Source organism: Procambarus clarkii, chromosome 70 (genome assembly GCF_040958095.1).
Source record: "Procambarus clarkii isolate CNS0578487 chromosome 70, FALCON_Pclarkii_2.0, whole genome shotgun sequence".
NCBI classification, from domain to species: Eukaryota; Metazoa; Arthropoda; class Malacostraca; order Decapoda; family Cambaridae; genus Procambarus; species Procambarus clarkii.
In genome coordinates this window covers 11,127,535-11,145,269 of record NC_091219.1, presented here as the reverse complement: position 1 = coordinate 11,145,269, position 17,735 = coordinate 11,127,535, and positions in this window count along the sequence as shown.

Below are 17,735 nucleotides of genomic sequence, written 5' to 3'. Positions count from 1 at the left end.
ATCACTTGCGTCAAACTATCGGCCAATTAGCCTAACATCTATTGTGGGAAAGTTACTTGAATCAATAATTGCAAATACAATTCGTCTCCATCTTGAAAAACATAAATTAATAAATGAGTCGCAACATGGTTTTACAAATGGCCATTCATGTTTAACAAATTTGCTAACTTTTTATTCCAGCATAGTTGAGGCAGTTGATAGTGGTAAGGATTGTGATGTTGTGTACCTTGACTTTAGCAAAGCTTTTGATACAGTGCCACATGAAAGACTAATTAAAAAAATAGAAGCTCATGGTATTGGGGGTGCTATATTAACCTGGATTAGGGCATGGCTATTCCAAAGGAAACAGAGAGTTAGTATAAATGGGGTTAAGTCAGAGTGGGATAATGTTGTTAGTGGAGTACCTCAGGGCTCTGTCCTGGGACCTGTGTTGTTTATAATATATATAAATGATTTAGATTCAGGTTTGAGTAGCAACATTTGCAAATTTGCCGATGATACGAAAATCGGTAGGGAAATTAACTCGGAGGAGGACTCACTATCACTTCAAGTTGATCTAGATTGGGTTTTGAAATGGTCAAAGGATTGGCAAATGCAGTTTAATGCTGATAAGTGTAAAGTTCTGAGGCTAGGTAATGATGATAGAGTTACAAGATACGAGCTAGATGGTGTTGAGAATGCGAAGTCGGATTGCGAAAGGGATCTGGGAGTTATGATTAGTAAGAATTTAAAACAAAAGGATCAATGCATGAATGTTCGTAATAAGGCGAATAGGACACTGGGATTTATTAATCGAAGCGTTAGTAACAAGACACCTGGTGTGGTTCTTAAGCTATATCTTGCTCTGGTTAGGCCCCATTTAGATTATGCAGTTCAGTTTTGGTCGCCGTATTATAGAATGGATATAAATTCACTTGAACGTGTCCAACGTAGGATGACTAAGATAATTCCCCAAATTAGAAATCTTTCATATGAAGAAAGATTAACAAAGCTTAAGTTGCATTCACTGGAAAGGCGAAGAGTTAGGGGTGACATGATAGAGGTTTACAAGTGGATGAATGGACATAACAGGGGGGGATATTAATAGGGTATTAAAAATATCAACACAAGACAGAACACGAAACAATGGGTATAAATTGGATAAGTTTAGATTTAGGAAAGACTTGGGTAAATACTGGTTCAGTAACAGGGTTGCTGATTTGTGGAACCAATTGCCGCGTAACGTGGTGGAGGTGGTGTCCCTCAATTGTTTCAAGCGTGGGTTGGACAAGTATATGAGTGGGATTGGGTGGTTATAGAATAGGAGCTGCCTCGTATGGGCCAATAGGCTTTCTACAGTTACCTTTGTTCTTATGTTCTTATGTTCTTATAAAGTGACTTGTAATATTCTCGTCTATGTGACTCATGTATATTACAAAAGGGTTCGCCCCAATAGCCTTTTGGCACCCCACTCACTTCACTTCTCCATTTAGAGTCATTTCCATTTATCTCGAAGGGATGGATATATACATGAAGATATCAACTGATAGAGAGAGAGGTGGATGGAAAGATACCTGGTTGATGGGGTTCTGGGAGTTCTTCTACTCCCCAAGCCCGGCCCGGGACCAGACTTGACTTGTGAGAGTTTGGTCCACCAGGCTGTTGCTCGGAGTGGCCCGCAGCCCCACATACTCAGCACAGCCCGGTTGGTCCGGCATTCCTTGAAGGAAACAATCTAGTTTCCTCTTGAAGATGTCCACGGTTGTTTCTGTAATATTTGTGATGCTAGATAGGTGAATAGATTGAAGGATAGATACATGTATATAGACAGAAGGATAGAGGGATAGAGACAATCGACTTAAGAATGGTCCAGGACGGACGAAAACGTCGTCATCCAATAAAGTAGCTGTCACAACTGCAAGAAAAATGACAGGTTGGATAACAAGAACTTTTCACACTAGAGATGCTATACCGATGATGATACTTTTCAAAACGCTTGTGCTCTCTAGAGTGGAGTACTGCTGCACAATGACAGCCCCTTTCAAAGCTGGAGAAATTGCTGACCTGGAAAGCGTGCAGAGATCCTTTACTGCTAGAATCCACTCAGTAAAACATCTAAATTACTGGGACCGACTAAAGAGCCTAAATCTGTACTCCCTTGAGCGCAGGCGGGAGAGATACATAATAATTTACACGTGGAAAATAATTGAGGGGCTGGTCCCAAACCTGCACACAGAAATAACATCACATGAGACCAGAAGACATGGCAGGATGTGCAGAATACCCCCGTTGAAAAGCAGAGGTGCAACAGCTACTCTGAGAGAGAACTCTATCAACATCAGAGGCCCGAGACTGTTCAACACGCTTCCACTACACATAAGGGGCATAACTGGCCGACCCCTCACAGTGTTCAAGAGAGAACTGGATAAGCACCTCCAAAGGATACCTGATCAACCAGGCTGTGACTCATACGTCAGGCTGCGAGCAGCCGCTCACCCTGCAAGATGTTGCAGGGTGATCAGTGGATACCCTGAGGCCTATATAATTATGATTAATTTATCTGATGATGTAATTTTCATTCATTATGTGAATGCCATTTCCATGTGTTTCATTTGCATGTATAGGTATGTACTGTGTTGTGTGGTGAGTCAGTAGATGAGATTGCTGACTGATTGCCTAATGATGTCATTAGCATGTGGGGTATGCTTACGGCATCATTATGTGTAGGTTTGCGCAGTGTTGTTGGTATACGTAATATTACTGCCCCTAGGAGCTGTGTTGAGGATTTGAGGGGCCCCTTTGAGTATTCAGGGAAATTCACAGTACTTAATGAGAGCAAGCAATTGATTAGTTAATTGCCTAATTACGAGAATTAGTGCCAGCTGTCCGCATAGCGACGGTGTTTTATATTAACGTAAATTGTCTTGCTGAAGTAGTCGTGATTGCTCACAGTAGTCCCTTGCAACGAGTGCAAGATTGGGGGGGGGGCAGTAATGTAGGTATACTTTTGTTGTTTCCTGTGTGTCATTACTGTGTGGGTCCAGTAATTAACGTATTGAAGAAGCTGCAACCGTAGGTGGGCTGTGCATTTATGTTGTTATGCATGCCTTTGTAAGTGTGACCTATGTAACACTGGGGTTACTTTGTTTCTTTAAGTTGTGTTGAGGACTTAAGGATTCAGTGAGTTAATTAATGGGAATTAACTTTATAAAGGGGTTGCACATTTATTGTTGAGTGAGTGAGAGTTGGTAAAGGAGAACAGTGTTAAGCTTGTTGAGATACGTTTCCGGTGCAATTAATTGTCCATGTGACCACTAATTGACCACTCTAGCTAATTATGTAATTAGCATTCTCATCATGAATTCACGTAGTGGGAGAGGAACTGTCAGAGTCTGTCAGTATTTGTGTTAACGTAATTTGCTCGAGACTAATTACCTTTCTGGGGTATTGCAATTAGTGGCTCGTGTCAATTAGTGGAGTAATTAGTGTCTGGAGTCTTGAGGACTCAGATGACTCGGTAAAGCGAGGTCATGAAGCTAGCATAACTCGTTATATTAATCATATCCTGTCTGGTGACAGTGGATTAAGATGCTTTCTTGTTAATTAGTGGAGTAATTATCTCCTCGCCCGTGAATTCACAGTGTTTGAAGAGACCTGCTTAGGCACTGCGGAGTGAGACGTATTTATGTATGATTAATTATCGGTCCTGGTGACAGTTAATTAATTGCTCAGGGTTAATTAGGGTAATTAACACTCATTAAAGTCAATTTTGACATACACTGTTGAGAAGCTACCAAGTTAGTGGCAGGCTTAGTTAACGTAACTCGAGGGGGATGTAATTAGTGGTCCGTTTGACCTTAATTAGGAATTACTCACTGAACACTTGCAAGGAGTCAAGTGTGATGTAATGTAAGAGACTTTGAGTTATTGTTAACAAGATGACTTGTGTTAAGAGAGACAAGTGTTAATGAATAACGTAGAGTACCATCATGTTGTTGTCTAAGAGAGACAAGTGTTCGTGATTAACGTAGTACTTTGTTGCTGACTGCTGTGATCAGTCAATTAATGTAATTAATCACATAATCAATTTTGTAATTGATTAAGGCAATTTTCTTTTGTTTATTTTCTGGTGACAAGAGTAAAATAACTTAGTGATTACTGAAGCTGTGTCTCAGAATCCCACCTTGCCTGGCATCGTTTTCTGTTTACAGTGCAACTTCTTGCAGGAAGTTGCAAAGAGTGTTCACATTAGGTTGTGATAGGGGGGTAACTGTTTGACTACCCTCCTAGTTACGTGGGTCTCTCCTGTTATGGTTGGAGGATCCGTATGATTGTGATTATAGTATCTGTTCACCGTGAAGCCGTGACAATATTGATTGCAAGGTTGTGTCATCAGTGGGCATCCATCATTGTTCAGTTAGTTCATGTAGTCAGCCCAAAGTGTCAGCAAGATGGAGACTGCTGTCTTTTCTCGAGGGGCTGTTGAATAGCTGTGTTGCAATTGCCACTGGATGGACATTAACGTAACGAGTCACTCTCTGTGGTGTAACTTAGTCTGTGATATTTTTTTGGATTTGCAATATTGTGTCGTCAGTGGGCACAACTGTGTTCAGGTTAGTTCAGTATGCAGCCGCACCGCAAGGGTTGTTATTTAGCTGTTTGTTATAGTGCCACTGGATGGACATTAACGTAATGTAAACTCGATAGTGTAGTAGTTTAGTCTCTTGTTATTAATAAATTGTTTATTTTATAGAAAACGGTCTTTGATGTCAACCCTTCAACCATTCTTTTCCACCCATGTTCTGCTTTATACGATTGAATGTTGATGTGATCTTTTGATATGACGGCTGTTCTTGGGAATTCTAATTCTAATTCATAGCACCACATCAAATATAAATATTTGATTGTGAGAACCCCGTCGGTTACCCTTTATTAGTTTTAACGTCCTGTTTAACTAGGAGGAACCAGCGGCTTATGTGGACAGGTTCTCACCCTAGTAGTGGAAGCCTGGCGGTTTGCTCCCGCTTTTCCTTTTTCTATTAGACTCATGCTTAACTGCCATATGCAGCCTTTAAACTTGAAGTCCACCTCCTAAGGGAGGTAGGCGTAGAAAGAAATCTCACAAATGCAACCAATTAGAACCAAAATTCATCTAAATCTAAGAAAAATCATACTTCACAAATTTAACCAAATTCGACCAAGCAAAAGCTAAACTAACTAAACATAAGCATCCCATATCCTCACATACAAGCTTATGTCACCTCAGTCCATCCATTACATGAGCTAGCTACAGCTCGAACCCAAATTGGCAAATTTACACTATTTTAGTAATTATTTGTAATTATTTGATTAAAGTAAGCAATTATTTCGTATAATTATCAAATGGTATTTGCTATTACTGTATCAATTCAGTGAAACTTCATTTTACTTTAGTTATTTCTGTTATATATATATTTGCATATTTTTTTCTTTGTTTACCATGAATAATTGTTATTTTTAGCCAGATTAAGTATTTTACTGCTCTGTAACTGTTTACCTTATTGTACCTTGACTCCATTGCATCCACATGCAAACTGATATTTATCTGAACAAAATCTACTATCTCAAATATGCAATAACCAACACATTGATCATCATCACTGCTGGTATTACACACAGCACACCAGGCAAAAAACAAACTCCATACACATCAGTTTTCAACCAAAATGTCAGTTCACTTGGAAAACATTTTGATGATATAAATGCACTACTCGCAGCGCTAGGTACTGAGCCATCATTCATTATTTTAACAGAAACCTGGCTAAGTAAAAACCATACACAACTTTTTAACTTAGCTGATTATAGAGCCATTCGCAATGTAGGCCTAACAGAAAAAGGAGGTGGAACACCTATATACTACCAAGATACCTTCATCTGCAATAGTGTCCTTAGTAATATAGATGACTACTGTGAATATACATTTGCTCAAATTTCCATTAAATCCCTTAAATCCTCCTTGACTATTGGAGTCATCTATCGATTTCCCAATACTAAAATAGCTGCATTCTCAGATGACTAAAGGACAGGTTCACACAGAGGCACATGAACACACAGTTCACATAGAGGCACATGTACACAAAAGTAAACGCAGAAGCACATGTGCACAAATGTTCACATAGAGGCACATGTGCACACTGGTACATACAGAGGCACATGTGCACACTGGTACATACAGAGGCACATGTGCACACTAGTACATACAGAGGCACATGTGCACACTGGTACATACAGAGGCACATGTGCACACTGGTACATACAGAGGCACATGTGCACACGGGTTTACACAGAGGCACATGTACACACAGTGACATATGTGCACACATGTACACATAGAGGCACATGTACACACAGATGCACATGTGTACACATGTACACATTGAGGCACATGTGCACACAGGAACAGTACCGGACATGAGACTGCTATTCAAACTTGAGAGGCAGAAGGGAGTAAGTGGAAATGCCTTAGCATGGGTAAGGAACTACCTAACAGGAAGGAGCCAAAGAGTAACGGCAAGGGACGAGAGGTCGGACTGGCGAACAGTAACTAGTAGAGAACCTCATGAATCGGTGCTGGGACCAATTCTACTCTAATATACGTTAATGACATGTTTACAAGGAATAGAGTCCTACATGTGGATGTTCGCGGATGACGCAAAATTAATGAGAAGAGTTGTGAAAGATGAGGATTGTAGGATCCTCCAAGAGGATTTGAACAGGTTGCAGAGATGGTCAGAGAAATGGTTAATGGAGTTCAACATGAGGAAATGTAAAGTTATAGAAATGAGATTAGGAAATAGGAGATCAAAGGGACAGTACAAAATGAAGGGAAACTGTCTACACGTGACGATTCGAGAAAGCGACCTGGGAATGGACGTAACACCTAATCAAACTCCTGAGGCACATATAAATAGGATATCGACAGCAGCGTACTCTACACTGGCAAAAGTTAGAACATCATTCAAAAACCTAAGTAAGGAGGCATTAAGGATGCTTTACATTGCCTACTTGAGACCAGTCTTAGCGTATGCCACGCCATCATTGAGTCCACCACCTAAAGAAACACATAAGGAAACTAGTAAAGGTCCAGATGTTTGCGACGAGGCTCGTCCCAGAGTTACGAGAGATTGGATATGAAAAGCACCTGAAGGAACGCAACACTAGAAAAAAGAAGGGAGTTGGGGGGATATAGTAGGAACGTATAAAATACTCAGGGAAACAGAGTATTTTAACAGAAACAGAGGAAACAGAAACAAAGCATGACAGAGTGGAAATAGGCGAAATATTTACACGGAATACTCTAGATACAGGTACACACAGAGGCACATGTGCACCAAGGTACACACAGAGGTACAAAAGCACACATGTACATAAAGAGGCACATGTGCACACAGGTACACACAGAGGTACATGTGCACATAGATACACAGAGTCACGTGTGTACACACGGGTACACACAGAGGCTCATGTGCTCACAGATTTACATAAAGGCACATGTGCACACAGGTACACACACACAGAGGCACGTGTGCACACACAGAGTCACATGTGAACACAGGATCACTAAAAGACACTTGTAGACACAGGTACACACGGAGGCACATGTGGACACAGATACACAGGCACATGTGCATACAAGTAATTATGGAGGCACACGTACACACAGAGGCACATGTGCACACAGGTACACACAGAGGAACATGTGCACACGGTTACACCCATAGACACGTGTATTTACTACATAAGATAAATTCTTAGGGTTATATTGCATGACCAGACGGTGGTGAGCTCCAGCACTGATTTAGTTACATTTTTCCTTTTAACTTCTTGTGGTAAGTTACATTCTGACCATGCTCTTAAATTTACAATTTTATTTGTTATCCATTCATTGAGTTTTGCCTAACATCATTAACAAATATTTTGCCATTCACTATGTTGAGCCATGTTTGACATTTTCTGTGTTGGTTCGTATTTTTTTTTCTGTAAATTGTGTTTGATGCTAGGTGCGTCTCACTACAATCTACGGTCCCACGTACACTCCACTGTAATTACGATGACAAACGATACTGTTCCCCTTTCCGGGTCAAATGGGGAGGCAACTCGGACCTTACTGAGTTCAACTCTGGAGATGACCACACCTCTCGTTGCTAGCGAGGCTCGACTGTCTGAGTCTTCGTTCAGCGAGGTAGAGACTAAGGCCAGAGCTCAATTTTCTGATCCATCTGGTGCCGATTATTGCTAGGTTCCTCTATTGACAACACTCGAAGTGTTGCAAGAGCAGTAGTTGAAGAGAAAGGGACTGTTGGTATCCAGTCATAGGATATATTTAAAGATTTATTTCCGACATAGGTTTGTTAATAAAAGGGATTTGAACCTGTATAGTTTGGTGGGAAAAATTACAAACGCCACCATTAAACCTGGAGAGTCTCTTAATGCATTTACTTGCCGGTTAGATCAGTACCATTATGCCCCTAGAACTGCACTTCGTAACTCAACATGATTGAATAAGGATCAGTTACTGACCGCAGTAGTGATTGCTAAGATGATAGCGTTTGGGATGGTACATCGGTTTACCCCTGAGAACACTTTTCTTTAATATAAAAGGAAACTTTTGACCCCTGATAAGAAATCAGAGAGGTTTTCGAACTGTGAATAAGTTAGCTCCTGCGAATTCTCAACTGTTACCAGCCCCTGACAAGGTAAATGTAGTAGGAAGCCCGCTACACTCTCCTTCCACGTGATCACAACATTCTCATTTACGTAAGCACACAGATGGTCGTGATCTGCAGTCCAGTTCTCCTCCTCATAAGTTGCCCAGACATTACAGTCCACGTCCAAACGTTGCTTGTTGCAACTGTGGAAAGTCTAAGCATTTAGCAAAGTACTGCAAGTCCGCACCCCGGTCGTCTCCCGCTGGACAACTTTCATCAAGGTAATACCGCAAACCCTCCATAGTGTAAGTATAATAAGAAAGTTGGCCGCCACACTTCAGTCTGTGAAGTTCGACGAAGGTTATTTCAGGTTAACGGTTCCCGTAGTCAGTCTTGGCAAGGTGCACAGCAACCAATGCAGTTTTCCAAGAACAACAATGGTCACTCCCATTACAATAACATATCACAAAACTCTGGAGCTCATACTTTCCATTCTACGTCGTCCGAGGAATCTCAACGTCGACTCCAAACGCAACCAAGGTAACCTGTTTATACAGTAACAACCCACAATAGCTTTGGACACTTGACAGAGGACACTGACAACTGACCGGTTCTAGATGTTAACGAAACGCAAGTGACTTCAACTCGGACGAGACGTAGACACCCTAGGCCAGGTAAATTACAGTGGACTGTATAGTTTCTAGTGAAGGCCCTGTAGTCCCTGACGAATTACATGGTTGAGCCTTAAAAGTCTTTTTAAGTATTTATATATTATATATATATATAAATATATATATATATATATATATATATATATATATATATATATATATATATATATATATATATACATAAATATATATATAGTAGCCAGAACGCACTTCTCAGCCTACTATCCAAGGCCCGATTTGCCTAATAAGCCAAGTTTTCATGAAATAATATATTTTCTCTAATTTTTCTCTTATGAAATGATAAAGCTATCCATTTCATTATGTATGAGGTCAATTTTTTTTTTATTGGAGTTAAAATTAACGTAGATATATGACCGAACCTAACCAACCCTACCTAACCTAACCTAACCTATCTCTATAGGTTAGGTTAGGTTAGGTAGCCGAAAAAGTTAGGTTAGGTTAGGTAGTCGAAAAACAATTAATTCGTGAAAACTTGGCTTATTAGGCAAATTGGGCCTTGCATAGTAGGCTGAGAAGTGCGTTCTGGCTACTAGGTACGACATATATATATATATATATATATATATATATATATATATATATATATATATATATATATATATATGTCGTACCTAGTAGCCAGAACTCACTTCTCAGCCTACTATGCAAGGCCCGATTTGCCTAATAAGCCAAGTTTTCATGAATTAATGTTTTTTCGTCTGCCTAACCTACCTAACCTAACCTAACCTAGCTTTTTTTGGCTACCTAACCTAACCTTACCTATATATATAGGTTAGGTTAGGTTAGGTAGGGTTGGTTAGGTTCGGTCATATATCTACGTTAATTTTAACTCCAATAAAAAAAAATTGGCCTCATACATAGTGAAAAGGGTAGCTTTATCATTTCATAAGAAAAAAATTATAGTAAATATATTAATTCAGGAAAACTTGGCTTATTAGGCAAATCGGGCCTTGAATAGTAGGCTGAGAAGTGAGTTCTGGCTACTAGGTACGACATATATATATATATATATATATATATATATATATATATATATATGTCGTACCTAGTAGCCAGAACTCACTTCTGATCCTACTATGCAAGGCCCAATTTGCCTAATAAGCCAAGTTTTCATGAATTAATTGCTTTTCGACTACCTAACCTAACCTAACCTAACTTTTTCGGCTACCTAACCTAACCTAACCTATAAAGATAGGTTAGGTTAGGTTAGGTAGGGTTGGTTAGGTTCGGTCATATATCTACGTTAATTTTAACTTCAATAAAAAAAAATTGACCTCTTACATAATGAAATGGGTTGCTTTATCATTTCGTAGGAAAAAATTTAGAGAAAATATATTAATTCATGAAAACTTGGCTTATTAGGCAAATCGGGCCTTGCATTGTAGGCTGAAAAGTGAGTTCTGGCTACTAGGTACGACATATATATATATATATATATATATATATATATATATATATATATATATATATATATAAATATATATATATATATATATATATATATATATATATATATATATATATATATATATATATATATAATATATATATATATATATATATATATATATATATATATATATATATATATATATATATATATATAAATATATATATATATATATATATGTATATGTCGTACCTAGTAGCCAGAACGCACTTTTCAGCCTACTATGCAAGGCCCGATTTGCCTAATAAGCCAAGTTTCCATGAATTAATATATTTTCTCTAATTTTTTTCTTATGAAATGATAGAGCTACCCATTTCATTATGTATGAGGTCAATATGATTTTATTGGAGTTAAAATTAACGTAGATATATGACCGAACCTAACCAACCCTACCTAACCTAACCTAACCTATCTTTATAGGTTAGGTTAGGTAGCCGAAAAAGTTAGGTTAGGTTAGGTTAGGTAGGTTAGGTAGTCGAAAAACAATTAATTCATAAAAACTTGGCTTATTAGGCAAATCGGGCCTTGCATAGTAGGCTGACAAGTGCGTTCTGGCTACTAGGTACGACATATATATATATATATATATATATATATGTCGTACCTAGTAGCCAGAACTCACTTCTCAGCCTACTATTCAAGGCCCGATTTGCCTAATAAGCCAAGTTTTCCTGAATTAATATATTTACTATAATTTTTTTCTTATGAAATGATAAAGCAACCCTTTTCTCTATGTATGAGGTCAATTTTTTTTTATTTGAGTTAAAATTAACGTAGATATATGACCGAACCTAACCAACCCTACCTAACCTAACCTAACCTATATTTATAGCTAAGGTTAGGTTAGGTAGCCAAAAAAAGCTAGGTTAGGTTAGGTTAGGTAGGTTAGGTAGACGAAAAAACATTAATTCATGAAAACTTGGCTTATTAGGCAAATCGGGCCTTGAATAGTAGGCTGAGAAGTGCGTTCTGGCTATTAGGTACGACATATATATATATATATATATATATATATATATATATATATATATATATATATATATATATATATATAACCTTACCTATAAATATAGGTTAGGTTAGGTTAGGTAGGGTTGGTTAGGTTCGGTCATATATCTACGTTAATTTTAACTCCAATAAAAAAAAATTGACCTCATACATAGAGAAAAGGGTTGCTTTATTATTTCATAAGAAAAAAATTATGGTAAATATATTAATTCAGGAAAACTTGGCTTATTAGGCAAATCGGGCCTTGAATAGTAGGCTGAGAAGTGAGTTCTGGCTACTAGGTACGACATATATATATATATATATATATATATATATATATATATATATATATATATATATATATATATATATATATATATATATATATATATACATATGTGGGCGCCAGAGAGAACGGACGCTGGGAGGAAGCTCTGCCAGCCATGTGCCATTATCTTGTGACATCCTGACCTCACGGGGCCCAGACTCAACAGTGTGCAGTGTGAACATCCTGGGAAGGTGTGAGAGTGGCGGGAAGTGTTCAAGGTGAACTATCGCAATAAAAACAATCAAACAAGGGGATTGGCAGTGTGGAATCGTTTGAACTGCAGTGAAGGCCAACAAGGGCGCCCTGATAGGCAAAATTTAAATTTAAGGGCGCCCTGAGGGGCTCCCTCGGTTATGGTGGTTGGGGTGGGGGGTTGGGGGATGGTGTGTTGTTGTGCGGTCAGTCGAGGGGGGTGACCCGTGAGTAAGTGTTTATGAAAATATCCCTGAAAAATAGATACCTCGGCTCTCGGGAAACAGGTATCGTGTTTTAAGTGCATCGAGCTCACAGTGAACCAGATTATATTGTGCAGTGATATATCACGAAATTATACAAACGTGTTAGTGTCACCCCTCTGTCCCTCCCCCTCCCCATACCCGCTAGTGTGTACCGTCACCCAACCGAGGAGCAACCCCCTCCCTGTCCCACCCCAACCGCGACCGCTACCTCCTTGTGTCCACCCCCTCACGCCACGTCCGCCCAGCGCCCGGCCAGCGCCCGGCCAGCGCCCGCCCGGCGCCCACCCAGCCCCCGCCCAGCGCCCGCCCAGCGCCTGCCCAGGGCATGCCCAGCGCCCGCCCAGCGCCCGCCGATGTCGCAGGTCACGACTGACAGCCAGGCTTCTCTCAAATAAGAGGAGCCATCAATCGACGACAGGTATGGCACATGCCAAGTGTGTGACAAGGTGTGGAGACTCAAGCGCAACGGAGATGTGCGCAAGCATGCTCACAACGGAACCGATTGTCCGGGTATGTGGCGCCCTCCCAAAGAGGGCATCAATCAAGGTCCCACTCTAGCAGTCAGGGAAACCACCTCCAACAGCTTCATTTCGACTGAGAATCTACTAGAAGCCATCAAAGCAACATCGGTTGGAACCTTGCAGCACATCCCCAAAGCTGCCCCGCCCCAGGCAGCAGCCAAACTATCCAGCCTCTTGAAAAACGTCAATGACTCCCCCGGAACCATCCAATCATGGCGCAACCTTCTTCTGTTTGGAAACATATGCCTAGCCGTCCCTGCAAGGAGAGACAACTCACTAGCTTCGTCGGTCATTATGGCTATAAATATTTTTCCTAGAGAGGACAACCAGGCACCCCTCCCCACCCGTGCCAAAAACACCCCCGCAGGAAAGGTATCAACAGCAGAACCGAGGCATCTAAAATCAGAGCAACAGTCAACAAGAAAATAGAAGAAGGCAACACAATAGGGGCGATCAGAGTCATCACCAGTGAAGACACAGTTGCCACCAGGGATGCCGATACAGCACAAGCCCAGAGGGAAAAACACCCACCCAGAGCTCCTCGTAACGACAGTGTTCCCCTAGTCGGTGTCACCAGAGCAGAACTCCTGTGTGTGCTCGAATCCATGGTGCATAAAACAGCTTTATCCTTCCCACCAGGATCAGCAGGTGGGTTCACAGGACTAAGACCCAACCACATCAAACAAATGCTCAACCCTGCACTGGGAGACATTGCACAGGGTTTCCTGGTGGAACTAACTAGATTCGCCAACACATGTCTAGCTGGCAACATACCAGAGACCATACGGCCTCTCTTTTTTGGCGCTACTCTCTGTGCCCTGAGGAAAAAAGATGGAGGAATCAGTCCGATAGCTGTGGGCAATTCACTCCGGCGTCTCGTCGCTAAGGCTGCTGTTAGAGCAGTTAGTCAGGCAGCAGCCGACATGCTGAAGCCAAAACAGCTTGGGTTTGGCATTCCCCAAGGGTGTGAGGCAGCGGATCATGCAGCTAGAGCCTACATTGCCAACATTACGGATGAAAAAGCCCTGATAAAGCTGGACTTCAAAAATGCTTTCAATCTGGTTAGAAGGGATGCAGTACTCAGTGCAGTTCATCGCCTTTTTCCTTCCCTCTACCCGTTTGAAAACTCATGCTACAGCAAGAATCTAACTCTGCTTTTTGGGGAACATGAAACTGAATCACAAGAAGGTGTCCAGCAGGGTGACCCCCTTGCTCCTTTTCTTTTCTGCCTAGTTATCAAGGAAGTCGCCGATAACCTGTCCAGTGAGCGCAACATTTGGTTTTTGGACGATGGTACTCTAGCCGGCTACCCAGCCTCACTCTTGGACGACATAAGAATAATTCAGGAGCAAGGAGCAAGCCTAGGCCTCACCCTGAACCCTTCCAAGTGCGAAATAACCTCCACCAACCAGCGCATAATAGAGCAAATAAAGGTTGTTTTGCCTGACATTCATACAACCAACCCTGAGGACAGCACACTCCTAGGTGCTCCTCTTGGAAGGAATGCCATCAACGGGGTCCTTGGTAAGAAGATCACTGACCTGAAGAGGATGATTGATTGATTGATGAAGATTAAGGCACCCAAAAGGTGGCACGGGCATGAATAGCCCGTAAGTGGTGGCCCTTTTGAGCCATTACCAGTATCAAAAGCTGATACTGGAGATCTGTGGAGGTGCGAATGCACCCTGCATGACGGGAGATGTCTCCTTTGTGAATGTGTTAAGATGAAGATGAAGCCACCCAAAAGGTAGCACGGGCATGAATAGCTCGTAAGTGGTGGCCCTTTTGAGCCATTACCAGTATCAATAGAAGATACTGGAGATCTGTGGAGGCGCGACTGCACCCTGCGTGACGGGAGATGTCTCCCGTGGAAAAAAGAAAGAAGAGGATGAACGAGAGGATTGAAGATATAGATGCTCATGATGCACTTCACCTCATCACCAGATGCTTATCCCTCCCCAGGCTGACCTACTTTCTAAGATGTTCGCCATCTTTCAACAATATTAAATTAGAAGAGTACGACAGCTTGTTGAAATCAACACTAGAAAAAGCCCTCAATCTTTCCCTCAGCGACTCAAGGTGGAAACAAGCCTCCCTTCCTGTCAGACTCGGGGGCCTTGGAGTGCGCACAGCAACACAAATTGCTGTACCAGCGTTCCTGTCCTCTTCAGTGGAGTCTGACAACTTGGTGAAGGAAATCCTACCTGAGTACATAGTTCAAAAGGCAGGGGTACATGATCCCAGCTTCACAGACTGCACAACCAAATGGGTCTCTCTCTCTCAGGACCAGCACCCCAACCACCGCCTTCTGAAGGTCATAAGCAATCCAGCTGGGATCGCCAAATTGCCGACCAAGAAGCTGCGACTTTGCTAGAAGCTGCGACAACACTACATGACACTGCCCGACTTAGAGCTGTAGCAACTCCCCATGCAGGTGATTTCCTAATTGCAACCCCAATATCAGCAACCGGCACCCGTCTCACACCGCAGGCCCTCCAAATTGCTGTGGCTATCCGCCTCGCTGCCCCAATCCACACCGAATACAGGTGTATTTGCGGCAAGGCAGAGGCCGACAGATACGGACGGCATGGCCTTCTCTGCCAAAGGACAGGAGGATGGCATGCAAGACACAGCGAGGTCAATGACATTATTAAGAGAAGCCTTACCACAGCCGGTTGTCCAGCAGAGAGAGAGCCCCGTTACCTAATGTCCTGCAACTCTGATGAGCCTGTCGGTCGCTCAGACGGAATCACGGTGAACCCATGGAAGAATGGTAGACAGTTGGTGTGGGACTACACTTGCGTTTCAACTTTAGCCAATACCTATGTTGACTTCAGTGCTACACAAGCAGGAGGAGCTGCCAATCACTGGGAAGCGGCCAAGTCACGTAAATACAGAGACCTTGAGCACCACTACAATTTTGTCTCCATTGCCTTAGAGACACTTGGTGCCTGGGGTAAAAGTGCTGCTAGCTTTTTGAAGGAGTTGGGATCTAAGCTAATCGAAACAACTAGAGACCCTATAGCTGCCAGTTTTCTTTTTCAGCGCCTTAGTGTGGCAATCCAGAGAGGAAATGCTCACTGCATCCATGGTTCCTGCCCGCCATCTGAGGAGCTGGAGGAGCTGTTCAACTTGTGACAAGCAGCCTTGTACCCTACATGTAATCAATATTGTAACTTTTTTTGTGTAATAACATTGTCAAATAAAGTTAGATAAATATACACACATACCAAAAGAATAGGGGTGGTAGGAGAGGAAAATATCAAAGTGTTCAGTGAGGATCCACAAGGTCTTCTCTGAGTACTCTTTATTTTCTTCTCCGAGGCTATGGGTCACTACACTTGCACCAGAGGTGGTACCCTTCTAGGTTTAAAAAAAAAAAATATATATATATATATACATATACATATATATATATATTATTAAATATGACCGAAAAAGTAAGATTAATAATTCTAACACGAATTTTCTCAATCTTTCGTACATTTCGTTTCACTGTTGGAGGTAAATCAAAAATCAATTCTCCAAAATTCATTTTTATTTCTAGTCTGACGTGACACGATCGCGTTTCGTAAAACTTATTACATTTTCAAAGACTTTAGTTCACAAATACACAACTGAATAGAACTTACACATCTCCGATTTTATATCTACATTTGAGTGAGGTGGAAGGGGTGATGTGGCATTAACACAAGACAGAACAAGGTGTGGTATTAATAGGGTATTAATTTCATCAACACAGACAGAACAAGAGTATTAATAGGGTATTAATTTCATCAACACAAGACAGAACACGAAACAATGGATATTGAATAGAAGTGTTTGTAGAAAGCCTATTGGTCCATATTTCTTGATGCTTCTATATTGGAGCGGAGTCTTGAGGTGGGTAGAATATAGTTGTGTAATAATTGGCTGTTGATTGCTGGTGTTGACTTCTTGATGTGTAGTGCCTCGCAAACGTCAAGCCGCCTGCTATCGCTGTATTTATCGATGATTTCTGTGTTGTTTACTAAGATTTCTCTGGCGATGGTTTGGTTGTGGGAAGAGATTATATGTTCCTTAATGGAGCCCTGTTGCTTATGCATCGTTAAACGCCTAGAAAGAGATGTTGTTGTCTTGCCTATATACTGGGTTTTTTGGAGCTTACAGTCCCCAAGAGGGCATTTGAAGGCATAGACGACGTTAGTCTCTTTTAAAACGTTCTGTTTTGTGTCTGGAGAGTTTCTCATGAGTAGGCTGGCCGTTTTTCTGGTTTTATAGTAAATCGTCAGTTGTATCCTCTGATTTTTGTCTGTAGGGAAAACGTTTCTATTAACAATATCTTTCAATATCTTTAACAAGGATTATCAAGAAACTAACAACATTATATGGAGGACCTATGGCAATTCCACGACCAAGAGATGGCTTCCTGAACCTTGCAGGAATTAACCTCACTGAGGACCAAGTCACTCTCCTAAATCTGGGCATAAACTGTCATGTTATGTCCAGACCGAGTGAGATGGCCCGGAAAGTAGAGTTGGAAATTCTGTTGGACGACATATTCGACCTCGAGACACAAAAGAAGGTTACTACCAAAGATACCTTACAAGCAGAACTTATTGCAGAAGGAGGAAAGAATCGAGGCAACTAC